Here is a 13003-nt window from a genome sequence, read left to right on the forward strand (position 1 = left end):
CGGTAATTATTATTGAGGAGTGGCATTACAATATGTTAATCTTGCGGAGTATCGTTTTAGTGCGACTTAAAGCGTTTGCATCGTAATCTTCATTTTTTTTCGCAAATGCAGCGATCATCCACAAAAGCTGCTGCACCGAGACTCCAGTCTCGGGAGCCATTCAAGCTGCACTCCCAGCCCACTGCACTCACAGCCAGCTTAAACTGTTAACACGCCTCTCCCGACACGAGAAACGTGTTCATATCGACTTCCACCTGCTTCAAATGGATACCAATTCCATACTTATCCCCTAACCTTACCACCTCCATTTCCTAATGCCTACCTCGCTGCGTGCCTGCTGGCCATTTTGTTATGCATGCATCCATATTTAGAGTTAATATATTTTGAACCTGCCCATGTCACTGGGCCGTGTGTACAAATTGAGTGGGTTTATTTTCTGCCATTTAACAACTTTCGTTTAAGTCAAAGCTTTAAGCAAACGTGCTTATCAGCGGTGGAATTACAGCAAACCCCCACTTATCTGCGACCCTATTACCCCAAACACCCATTACCCACACACAGATTATTCCTATTATGCACAATTAGTATATGTTTTTTACACATTGCTGAATGCGGTCCTATTACAGTATCCGCATTTCAGTTAACAGCAGTCGATCAAAAAAATTAGATTATCCCCAGCAATGTTTCAGCCTCGGGGAGCTAAAATTCTACTCATTGTAAGTGAACGTAGTTACAAGTTGATTTACAGATTGACATTTACGCTTCGTATACCTGCCCCAAATTCCACATACATTTTTATTATTTAAATTTATATGCTGTTAATAACGGTTTGTTGTAACTCCCATTCAGCCACGAGATGTCACTATACTTACCAACAAGATACAAAAATAAACGACTACATCGTTTAATCATTGACGTGTGTGATCGTCAACGGTGACAACTAAATTCTGTATTATTATTAATGATGACGTCACCCTGCTGCTGCTCTATATAAGAATGGGAGACAGAGCAGAGCCTCACCATTCTGGCGAATTGCCCGATGATGCTGGATGCAATTACCAGCGAAACGTCGTACTCAAATTGTAAATGTTGTGGTTTCACGCGTCAACACACCGGTGGGCTAAAGCAGTGAACTATTTGTCTTTTGTCAACGTGACACTTTTTTACTGATTGGCCGTGTCGGGTGGTGGAGGGTTACGACACATTTATAAATAACGCGATTTAAACCCAAAAACGTTGATTATGAATAATATTGGTCTCGAAAGCCTACATGTTAAACTAAATTTTGTATTGCAAGGGGTGTTTCACCGCAGATTATAATCCACCAAATATGAATGCCATATTACACTGCACGTAATAAATGCACAGACTATATGCCGCGTTCACCTATCCGTCCCTCCAAGTAAAATATATATAAAGGGGTTTTATTTTTCACACATCAGCCAATCAGCCACGTGGCCTTCCTCCAGGGAGTACGTCGTCTCCAGCGGCATCGGTTCGACGCACGAAAAATCTGGACCGCTTTCAACAATCCACGTTTCATTTTGAGTTGAATTATTTTGCGTGTGTTTTGTTCATACTGCAGAGTACATTTCCATTGGATTAGCTTTGCAGTGGTTTGGAAACCATAATGCACATTTTGATGAATAATGCAACTCACGATGAAGTTTACATTTCCCGTTGACGATTTTTGAACACAAAGCAACTTGATCCCACCACACCTGTGCGTCTTAGCAGAGCTCTACTAAAAGTCGCACGCACAGTATAAACCAATCGCTTGAAATTATATATGCATGGCATTTTTTTCGTTATATTCCGGAGCTGACATTACCCCCCCTTTCATCGCGTTCCTCTCAGTGAGAAAGAATGTCACCTATACGCGCCAGCTAATTATTAACTGTCAACACCGGATTTAAACAGAAAAAAGCAACCACGATTAAGCATTAAGATATTTCAGTCTAAAATATTACCACTATTTTTATACTGTAGCTGTTACTGGGTGGTGAAAATTCGACGGTAAAATAATGTTTTGCGGATACTGTAATGATAATATAATGTATACATCTGAAAGAAACATGTTCAAAACAAGGAAGCAGTGGAACAATCCTCAATGTTGGGAATATATTCATGGCTTTTGTAATAAATTAATGGTTTGCATTGTATTTTAACCCGTTTCATTACTCACTATATACAGCAACTTATTAATATGAAGGACATAAGATATTATTGAGGGCCATAATACATCATCTGTAACATACATTATCTCGACATGAAATATTAAAATGTAGGTCAGGTGTAAGATAAAATGCCAAACATTAAAATATATCCTTATTTACTTAATTTTAAGCAAAACTGAGATACATTTCAACTCATTCTCTTGAAAGAAGATTTATCTCTTCCTTGTGAAAGTGATTTCAGGAGATTCTAAATTCCATCAACTCGTATCTCATTGTTCAAATATTAATCAGTTGCTTTGTTGGGGGGATTAAAGGGTGATGCACGTCTAAGCACACGATACGCTTACCGAGGTGACACGGGTACAGTCCAAGGCTCAGAACATCATGCCCAGGAATATCAATTGGTTTGAGAGAGAGAGTATAAGCAGTTTTTTTTTTACCATGCAAAGGCTTGCCCCCTATACACACCTGGTCTGGAAATAGACTGTCCTGTTGTGGACTGTTCGCAAATTTGGAGAAGAGAAAATTAGCTTTTGAAAGTGCAGAGCTAAGACATGTGTCAGAATCTAAGTTGCGAGCTTATTTGTGTTTGTTATTGTGTTTTGTTCCAAAAGGGGAAAAAAAGTGCCAGGGGAAGGCGGGGAAATAATTTCCAGGGAGAATGAATGTTGTTGTTCTGAGCACTGGGTTTTTCGCGAGTTACAATTCCTTTGGGCTCACGTGCTCAGTGGAAAAATAACTCAAGCTTTCACATTAAACCCCCCTGGGCAACCGTGCTTTCTAAAATAAAACATTAAAACACACAACCCAGCTAAAAAAAGCTGTGTCATAGAGATAAAAACACGTGTGAGCTGTTTATAAGTTTACATTAAGGAGATTATGGGCTTTGAGACGAGGCTGCTTATTTACGTCCATCCCGTTCTGTTGTGTTCATCATCATTCTCTTCATTCAACTTCGTAGGCTCAGCAAGAGGATCTGCTCTAGCTTCTCAGGAATTGTCCTGACCAGATGCTAGTTAAGGTCGCCAAGGTCTAACGATGGGCGAGCGTGAGCACCACTTCCGCAGACCAACCCCAGAAATATTTCTCAGCACAGATCTATCCATACTTTGCAGCGTGCTGTGACACAGTTCACCACATCAATATCGGTACCAAATCAATTCCTGCAACCTGAACAGAGATGTCCATTCCCGGACTGTCTGGGTCAAACCCAGACAAATGTGGTAACCAAACGAAGGGCGTATCATCATCATGGCAAGCAGTGGAAAAACCCATCCCTCACTTCCCACGACCATTGGGAACCATGCTTTGCGAGCCCTATCTCGGCAAGGAGCAGGGTGGTCCTGGTGGGAGGGGAAGATTCAAAGGCCCTCCTCCCCCTCTGTCTCTTGGGGTTGTAACCGGTGTTGGCTGACAATCCAAATACAAAAAGGCAGTACTGTTAAACGCTGGGGATGTCAACACTTGTAAAGTAGAATAGTACCCAAGTCGAGGTACACCGATTGTTCTCTTTTAGCCCCGCCCACTCCCCCAACACGCTCCATTCACTGGCTACCACATTCAGATAAGCCCCTCCCCCCCTCCCCCTTAACTTGTATTTAAGAGCTTGTCTCTTGGAATTTTGCCTCACTTGATACAGTAAATTTAGCTGTGACGGTCCCAACTGATGATGGAGACTTGTGTTGCCTCTGAAACGTCGTGATTTATTATTTTATTTCTATTATTATTTCTATTATTTTTATTATTTATGTTTACCTACGTGACTTTACCGAAAAAACGTAAGAGTATGAATCCTCGCAGTCACGAAAGCTTCAAATCTAGAAATAATAAGCGATCTTTACGACGTTGTCTCTCTTCAGCATTAAATATAACACGTAGGACTCATTGCACGACAGCCGAGCTCGCGTTATTGCACTGGAATGAACGTCATGAGGAGCCCCCCTTGGCACGCTCGGCCAATGACGTCGTGGTGCATTCTGGGCGAGGGTTGCCACTTGTCCCTGTGGTCTGTGTTCGGGTGGCGGTTATTCATTTGTGCCGAGTTCTGGCGATATCGCGCTGGACCCTAATTACAGACCTGGGCTGACTGAAAAGTATATCCGGGTTTAGTCTGTGGTGGGGGGGGGGGGGAGTGGCGACTCTATGGGCCTCAGCAAGGGATCTGGGACCCCCCCCCCCCCACCCTTGGACTCTCAAACTCTATGGAAATGGTTCGACCGGGTCAGGCTGCTGTGGAAACGTGCTCGCTCTAGGCGCATCCCGGGCTCCAACCACCGACGCAGCACCGTGCCCCAATATGGCCATGGGAGTTAAATTGCCACCGAGTGGGCTGCTGTTCTCGTGCTCGCGCCCTACTCCGTTGTCGGGTACCTTGTGACCCATGGCGCTGTTGGAGAGCGATGAAATCGGACGCCCGACGAAATCACCTGATCAGAGATGTGCCCCATGTGTGGTCTTTTTGGATCGTCAATCGAGGTTGATCATATCGATTAAACCTCGGTCGATCCAGTACCCAGCTCAAAGTTTATCGGGCAGCCACCTACAAAATGTCGATTCATTGCCAATCCATTAATTGGCAATACATGCATTGGCAAGCTATACTTGGATCTATGAGTAGTATGACACACCCTCTGTATTTGATTGGCTAATATCAGTGAGATTGATTTTATTATACAGCAGCAGCGCACGAGTGATGCCTGCACCCAGGTGTCAAAACGGAAATTTAGAAGTCCCGGAATGAAACCTATTCATCCTGCAGACCCATGTGAACTGCCATTTATACTCTCCTCATAACATACCAGCGTTGCTTTATAGGTAAAAACGGCCTGAAGCGTGCCCGTATTTCAATTTCACGTTTGGTATTTTGAGAAATGCCAGCATGGTATAATAGGCACATTTTCTACCACTGCCTACGCCATAATATTTGGACAATCGTCGTCGTGAACATAAATAGAAGCAGTTGTGCCTGCCACCGACATAAAATACAATTACCCAATAATTTCCATCTGCACTCTCTAATATTAATGCTGCAAAAATTCTTAAATGCACAGCCTTTTGTAAGGGTACATGTAACAGCACATGTATGGCCAATCATAGAGCTACTAGCATCAGGTGATCAGACACACAGATCCTAGTGAGGTGACAATGCTAGTCAGGCGGCTATCAGAAAGGCATTACACGATTACCACTGTCGCAATCAAAATACAAAATAGTAGCCTTTATAACAATTACATCCACAATAAATCTGTATCGATACTGTCCGTGGACAATATGTAAGTATGTTATTCACGAAATATATATTTGATTTTACTTTCATATGCTATGCATTTCATTTTTGTTTTAATTTTGAGCTTTGATATTCCATTGTTAAATGTCGGAGTGTACATAATCAACACCTCGGTCACCAGGTTCATATCTCATGCACGACTGTTCCCACTGCTTCTCCCCATACAGAATTCATAATCACCACTGTTGGGATGGTCTAAAGTCCCAATCCATCTCGATCCCACTTATAAGCTAATCTCATAGTTCTGGCGTTGTGGTGTGTGTTCTCTCTGGGATAAGTGGAAGTGATAATTATTTGAACTGGTCCTGGGCCCTCCCAGGTCGACTCAGTCCAAACAGTCTGTTGTCGGCTATACGGGGGATCTTTGTCTCTCTGGAGTTCCCTCTCCTTTGGCTGCTGGTCCATCACTCGTCTCGTCCATCAACTGTTATCCATTTTAGAATCTGGTCAACCATTTAATACTTTCATAACTTCGTTTTGTAAAACACAATTTGATAAATAGAAACAATTATAACGAGTTTATATGGTAAAATTATTGTTTTATTGCCAAAATATAACGAATAGGTGATACTGTATCACGTTTAGGTAACTGCGTTATTGTCCTAGAATGGGGGTGGTCTACACTCAATTGGTTATAACTTGCTGTTGAAGCTGATTTTTCACAGCTTGAACAAATAACCTCCAGGGCTTCACTCAGACCCTTGAAATGAATGTTAATTCGTGTTTTGTTTTGAATGGAGATCTAGAAAGGTTATATAGCATTAGATATTCATCGAATTACCAACAAATAAAAAATAAACTTCTTTAATGTCCTTTTCGTAGACCTATTACAAAGTATCCGCTTTCTTCTGACACCAATTTTTTTTTAAATTGCACTATTGACACCAATTGTATAGTGTTGACACAAAAAAACTAATGTGTCAATAAAAGGTGGCCTGGGTAGCAAAATGGTCACGTTGTTCACCACTGGGACAGTTTGCACCGAGTCGCCTGTTCACTTCACGCAGTCTCCTGGAAATTTCCACGGGGAATTGGCAAAGCGCACCATTACCTATTAAGTAGACATTAAAGGCCCCTCCGCCATAATTCCCAAGAGTAGGTCATCTTGTCATTTGAAGTCAAAGTCACAATATATTTTAGTTTGAAAAAAAAAGTATTAAGAATATGTTAATCTTCATTTGCAGCCCAGATTCAATGATGGACATTCCACATTCTTATGTGCAGGAGACTGCCAACAATGATAAATAATTGGAAAGGCTTTCTGAAGAGTGTGATGTTTTTGTTCAACCATGGTGCCGTATTGGGCAAAATCAACCACAGATTCAACAAAAATAAATAAAAATGTTTACTAAACCAAATTCCCAAATTTGTACACATTACAGATAACAACTCTTTGCCATAAAAGTCAGATACTGTCTTCAACTAATGAATAAACATTTATCTGACAATATATCAATGTCATGCATATGAAAGCCTGATGTGGCTTTCCCACACAATGAAAGATGGCCACACTGAATCAAAAACCACTGTTTTACTCCAACAGTAACTCTGTTTTTCTGTCTTAAAATTCTACCAACTTAAGTATCTTGAGATAACCCAAGGCACAATTTCCCAGACGCACAAACCTATGCCGTCAATCACACCTGATTTAAATAGTGAACTAAAACTCACTCACACAACATGCGCAACATCTATGGATTTATATTGGAAAGAATGAAAACTAAATTATTTTTATATTACCAGGTAAGACCCACTGACCTGTATAGCTCTGTTTCAGAAGTGACCTGGCCACAAATGATAGCTCAACAAAGTTAATTATCATCGCTTGGAAGAAAACCCCATCCGACCAAAGGAAGAACATGCCAACTTCAAATATCAGGGTGGGATTTAACCCACGACTTCCTGCATACCAGGCGAGGGAGTTAACGTCTCGCCATCGCACTGCCCCATGTTTGACTGGGTGATATTCCTTAAATAAATGCATTTTGTACAAGCGATTCGAATTTAGAATGCGAGTACGTGCGCGCTGCACGTCAATCTCACCATCAATCTCACGAACATTACAAATGAGAAGTTCCAACTGCAGGGATTTCCCAGGTCATTTTTGTTCATAATAATAACAATCTCCATTGCGATTATAACCTAAGATTTTCTTCAACGACAATGAGTTGGGTCTTACCTCCTCAATGGAGAAATACAAAATTTCAATGACTCATCATGTAGAGATAACGTATCATTTATAACTAATTATGACATTCATTTTATCATGGTCCATCCAACTGCTGCATTAAGGCCTCTCCCACCCTGATGACGCAATCCATCTGGCCCCCTGCACAAGAGCAGAACTCAACATTTACTCCATTTCCACATTGGGCATCTGGTCTCTCCTTTGGCTGCCAGTGCAGTACTAGTCTCGACTACTTGTACATCAGCCTGTCTGATACAGATTATCCAGAGATCATGGATAAGTTGTGGGGCTCCAGAAATTTGTATAATGTAGAAAATTACGAATATATTAAGTCAGACTGCTTCAACGATAGTAAAAAACAATACAAATTACAATGGCAAGTTCATATTATTGACAAATTCTACTTCAATATGGAGCCTGACTGGTATTCAATGTTCACAACAATATCGTATTAGCTAGGCAAGCAATGCAATAATGCAGGCAATTACACGATTGGCTAATGTCTAATTTTGATACAATTCGATTTTCACTAAAAAAAACACCCAGGGTAGCTAAATTAGTAGCTATGGAATTGTTGGAATTTTTATACTGACCAATGACATTAATGGCTATGCCATTATTAGATCTTCATGACACTGCCATTCCTTCCAGCCTGATGGGTCATACACATTTGCTAAGAAAGTCGGGCATTTTATTTGCCAGTAGAGTTACTGGATTTACTAGAGTAATTCAGCACCGAATGCTATTCCCAGCAGCAATGTGCTGGGTAGTGCTGAAGATTGCTCTACAGTACTTAAAGTGTCGTGTTTTACGTAAGAATTGCTCACTGACATGCACCGAACAGGTGGGAAGTAGATGAGTGTCATTTAAGAGGTTTTCAGAGTTGAGGGAACGAGTCGTTCTCATCTGCAGTTTTCCATGAACAAGCCAAACCTGTTCTGCTCCATGATAAAGCAACATAATGGCCGTGTGCTATGGACTGCCCGAAACGTCAGCCAGTATATATCGTTTTTATCATTTTAAGGCCACATGGTGTTATTAATGATCATGTTGAGTTTTTGCTATTTGTGCACCACTGCCAATGCAGGATCACCAAATATATTGCCTCTCCGTGTGTACCCTCCTCTAGTTTGAGGTACTCAGTCATGGCATTTCTGTAATTGTACTTTAATATTAGAATTGATCACGTTTCTATTGAAGCCCTCGCACTGCATCTTGTCGAACACATTTCCGCACACAGCACCATTAGCTGTTTTAACTTGGTTGAGAATGAATCATAGTAACGATGTACTCCAAGACCAAGCAGTGTATGTTAGATACCAGTCCCTGTCAAGTGATGTGGTCTTTCCACTAATGGCTGAGCAGCATTACCTCTGCAACCGCACATTTAAGCAGGGCGGTGTGTGTGTGTGTATTAGTGGGGAGCGGTATTGCAGCAGTTAGCGCGCAGCACTACGAACCCTACAGAGACACCCCAGTTCGATTCCCACTCATGACCAACACCAGTGACGGATATTTGAACCGGTCCTGGACCTCCCCTAGGTCAACTCAGCCTCACAATGAGTAACCTGGTGCGGTGTGTAAATATCACCACTGGGAAGACAAAGGCGGCCAGGCGTGGTGTTGGCCACACACCCCCTCGTGTGCCGTGACTGCCTTCATAGGCGCGCCGCTAACAGGTTATTTGTCTTTGTGTATTAGTGTCCAATGGCACTGAGCTATAACCAATGAAAATTGGGTTCCGTTCCTCACCGTTTGGAATGTCAACAGGCGATATTTTAAACTCGCACTAAATGCCCATATGTTTGTTCAGCCTCAAATTAGTACCTTGTGTGACCTTGTGCAACATTTTGGGAGACAAAGGCGGCCGGCTGTGTATGTGACATTCGAGCCATACCGTTCCTTCCCATTATACTGGTCTCAGGAGGGGCTTACTAATGGCCTAAGCCACAACAGTCTAAGGCTAAACTGTTTATACAAGTGTGTGCTTTAATAACTGAAAAATAAAAAAAAAACACGTTTGAAAATGTCATTATATCTGAAGAAAGGCTAAAGAGTATGCAATACGCATTTACCAATGTACGGATTCATCAACCGAATTGTATTGTGATGCTCGCGGTGCATGCATTGAACCAGGCGTGCTACAATCGATGATTACGATTCATATTGAGTTCAGCAAACGTCTTGTCGGTGACTTTGTAATTAATTCACATTGCAAGCTGCAGCAACGGAGAGGCACTAGATTCACGACGGCGGGGAAAGTAAAATAATAATTTGTGAATGGAATTGCCAGCCTGAGTCGTGACAATTAATTTAATCACGAGGGGTGATTGTCACAAAGAGCATTCGCCGCACATAAGACCCTGTGAGTAACGTTTGACTGCTCCCCTCTGCCCACCTTATGCAAATAATAATTAGCTTCATTGTGGAGGATACAAGTAACAACATTAATAAGCAGTCAAGACAAGCTTTCTTTCCGAAAGCTGCGTTTTCACATACAGTAATAAGTTAACAAGTATTTTTACACATTCCCAACAGCCACACGGCCTTATGGGAGTGCATAACTTCATCAGCATTCGTTCAACATGAGCAACGTCTGGACTTGTTTTTGTCAGTGTCTCATCAACAGTCTAAACTAAACTATAAATTAAGCTAGACTTAAAGCTTTCGTGACTGCATGAATTCATATTATTTGGGTCTTTCGGTAAAGCCACGTAGATAGAAACAAATTATAAAATTATCACCACGTTTCGATCGCAACACAAGCAATCGTCATCAGGTGAAAAAACATATAGCTACCGAGGCAGCTCTCTCGCTTTTTTGCGATCGAAACGTCGTGATATATTTTTTTTCTATCTATGTGGCTTTACCGAAAGACCCAAAGAATATAAATGAAGCAATTTTTATGTTACCAGGTACGGTCCACTGAGCTATATAGCTATTCCACGCGACCACGGGGAGAAAATGCAAACTCCAAATATACAGGCATCAGGGCCAGGATCGAACCCACGACCTCCTGTATACATCTCACTTGAACCCATGCTGGTGAGCTGCCAAAGGACCCCGACAGAAAGATGTGTATCCCGAGTTTGCTTGTGTTGAGCGAATGCTGTTGAAATGAAGCGTTCGCAGAAGGAAGACCATGTGGGCTGAAGGGATGTGTAATTTATTCATTTTTACGCGGAGGACCAAATAGATGTGTAAAGGAGGCGTGTATCGTCTCTCCACCTGAGTTCGACATAACGATGCTGAACGCCGTTCACTCCTCACCGAGATTATCTTTCTCATCCAGCCGCCCCCCTTAAAACGGCAGCTCTCACAACGCACCCCAAGTCCTCGCGCGCCGACAGCTCTCCCACACCCGCACGCAACGCCACTTCTCACTTGACCAATTACGATTCAATTATTATTTTCACCCCTTTTCTAAATCCACTGCTGGATGAAGGCCTTATCCATTCCATGGCAGCTGTGGGAACTGTTTATAAAATAGGTCACCGTAGCCGGTCAGCGTGGGATCATTGGTGTGTGAGGGGACCCAGCACCCATTAAATTGTGACAACTCACCACTGGTTTTGGCCGTGGACGGGAACCAAACTTGAGCCGTTGGGTTTACATGCCAATGCGTAAACCGCTCCCAATTGCCTACCAAGTTGAACTGCAATATATACGGTATTTTTTTCAACTTTAGCTCTGGCCATTTTATACTCCGTTAATGAACTGGCTTGGCACGACTGGCCCTGTCACTCGCTGAAAATGCATCATTTGTCAATCATAGAATTAATATAAATAATGCATACATATAGAGGCGCATTTATTAATTATTTAACAGGCCTCATTACATTTCCGGCCACACATCTTTTCTAAGTTGTAATATAATGCAGAGTGAGGTTTAAAATAGGGTTTACAATTAAAATTACATTAAGCTCGTCTACTTCTGCAACAAAGGAAGATTGAAGGATGTATTGATGAATTGACTGAATGCCACCTCTCTATTATGCAGTGACATGTGAAATTATTGAGTAATTTCCAAAATGAAATGTCACAATGAAGTACTTTCTGATGGACAAATCTGGCTGATGTTGCCACAACAGGAGAATAGAAGGAACATAAACATGGGCATGAATAATACGGAATCACTCAATGCTGAAATACCACAAATTAGCCCGAAAATATTCTCGCATTTTATTTTGGTGAGTTGAACGCAGTGCCCCAGCGAAAGGCATGGAAGCTGCTCTCGCATAATAAACATAATTTTAGATTTCCCCGAGAAAAATGTATGCCATTTCTGCTCAAGTGAGCACTTAGATGGTGTCCTGTCTCCTGTTTACAGCCCTGTGGTGGGAATTCCATATTCACTATCGTGGGGACGAACCTATCCATAGGACAGCCACTTTTTGTACATCCACAAAAAAGAGGAAGCTATTTTATCGACCCCGGAGGGATGATGGACCGAGTCAATGCCCCAGATTGGAGTTTGAACTCGCAACCTATCGATTTCGAGACTACCGCTGAGCCACCAGCCAAAACCTCTCAGTCGCGACCATTTCAAAAGCAGACATACTTGACATGTTAAAATAACCCCAGAGTGACGCAGCACTGTTACCCCGCGAAATAAAGACATTTTCTGCAAGTAAAATTGCAATCAAGGCCGACTTTTGCTTGATTAATATTATTATTGCAGCGGCATTAGCAATCAAGCTGAAGCCATCCAACTTTCTACTCGCACGAACCCGTTTGTATTGCACGTAAAGTGTGAGCGTGAGGCGTGCAAAAAGCCAACATGACATATACGACTTTTAAATGAAGCAAGTTCCTTATGCTGCCTTCGTACGAGTGAGTCTGGATTTTTTACTTCAAAGAGTTGTTTTACGTCTGATATCCCCACAATTTGAAATCCTCTTGAGTGTGCATTTAGCAACATGCCTTAAAATTGTCTGCTCTTATGCAACAAACTATAATTGCTATCAGTATATTAAGGCCACCAACAGGGAAACAAACAAAAAGTTAGCTCTGAAATGAATACAAACGCGACATCGCCTTGTACATGCTCAATTGTGACCTATATAGAGAGACTGGCCGAACATCCCTCCATGATCGCAGAATTATTCACCAGGCTTTATTTATTTATTTAAAATGTCCTTAGTTCCAATTCGGTTCCTCAGTCCGAACCTGAGGAGCTCATCATTGTTTTTGTTGAATATTCCTATGTACAAAACAGGTTTTGGTGAACGGGCATTCTCAGTGGCCGTCCCTAGTCTCTGGAATAATATCAACACAAAACTTGATTTACAGTCACTACCTTCACTCAGTCATCTTAAATCACTTATTTAAGTGCATCCCTGTCAATCTGCC

General features: G+C 41.8%; 1 protein-coding gene across 1 annotated transcript in view; it reads right to left on the bottom strand.

Moving 5' to 3' along the window:
* Nucleotides 1-13003, bottom strand: part of LOC144723944 (gamma-aminobutyric acid receptor subunit beta-3-like) — a 274548-nt gene that overhangs the window by 211537 nt on the left and 50008 nt on the right. The gene's annotated exons all lie outside the window — the stretch shown is intronic.

This window comes from Lampetra planeri, chromosome 19 (assembly GCF_965212315.1).
Source record: "Lampetra planeri chromosome 19, kcLamPlan1.2.h2, whole genome shotgun sequence".
NCBI lineage: Eukaryota > Metazoa > Chordata > Hyperoartia > Petromyzontiformes > Petromyzontidae > Lampetra > Lampetra planeri.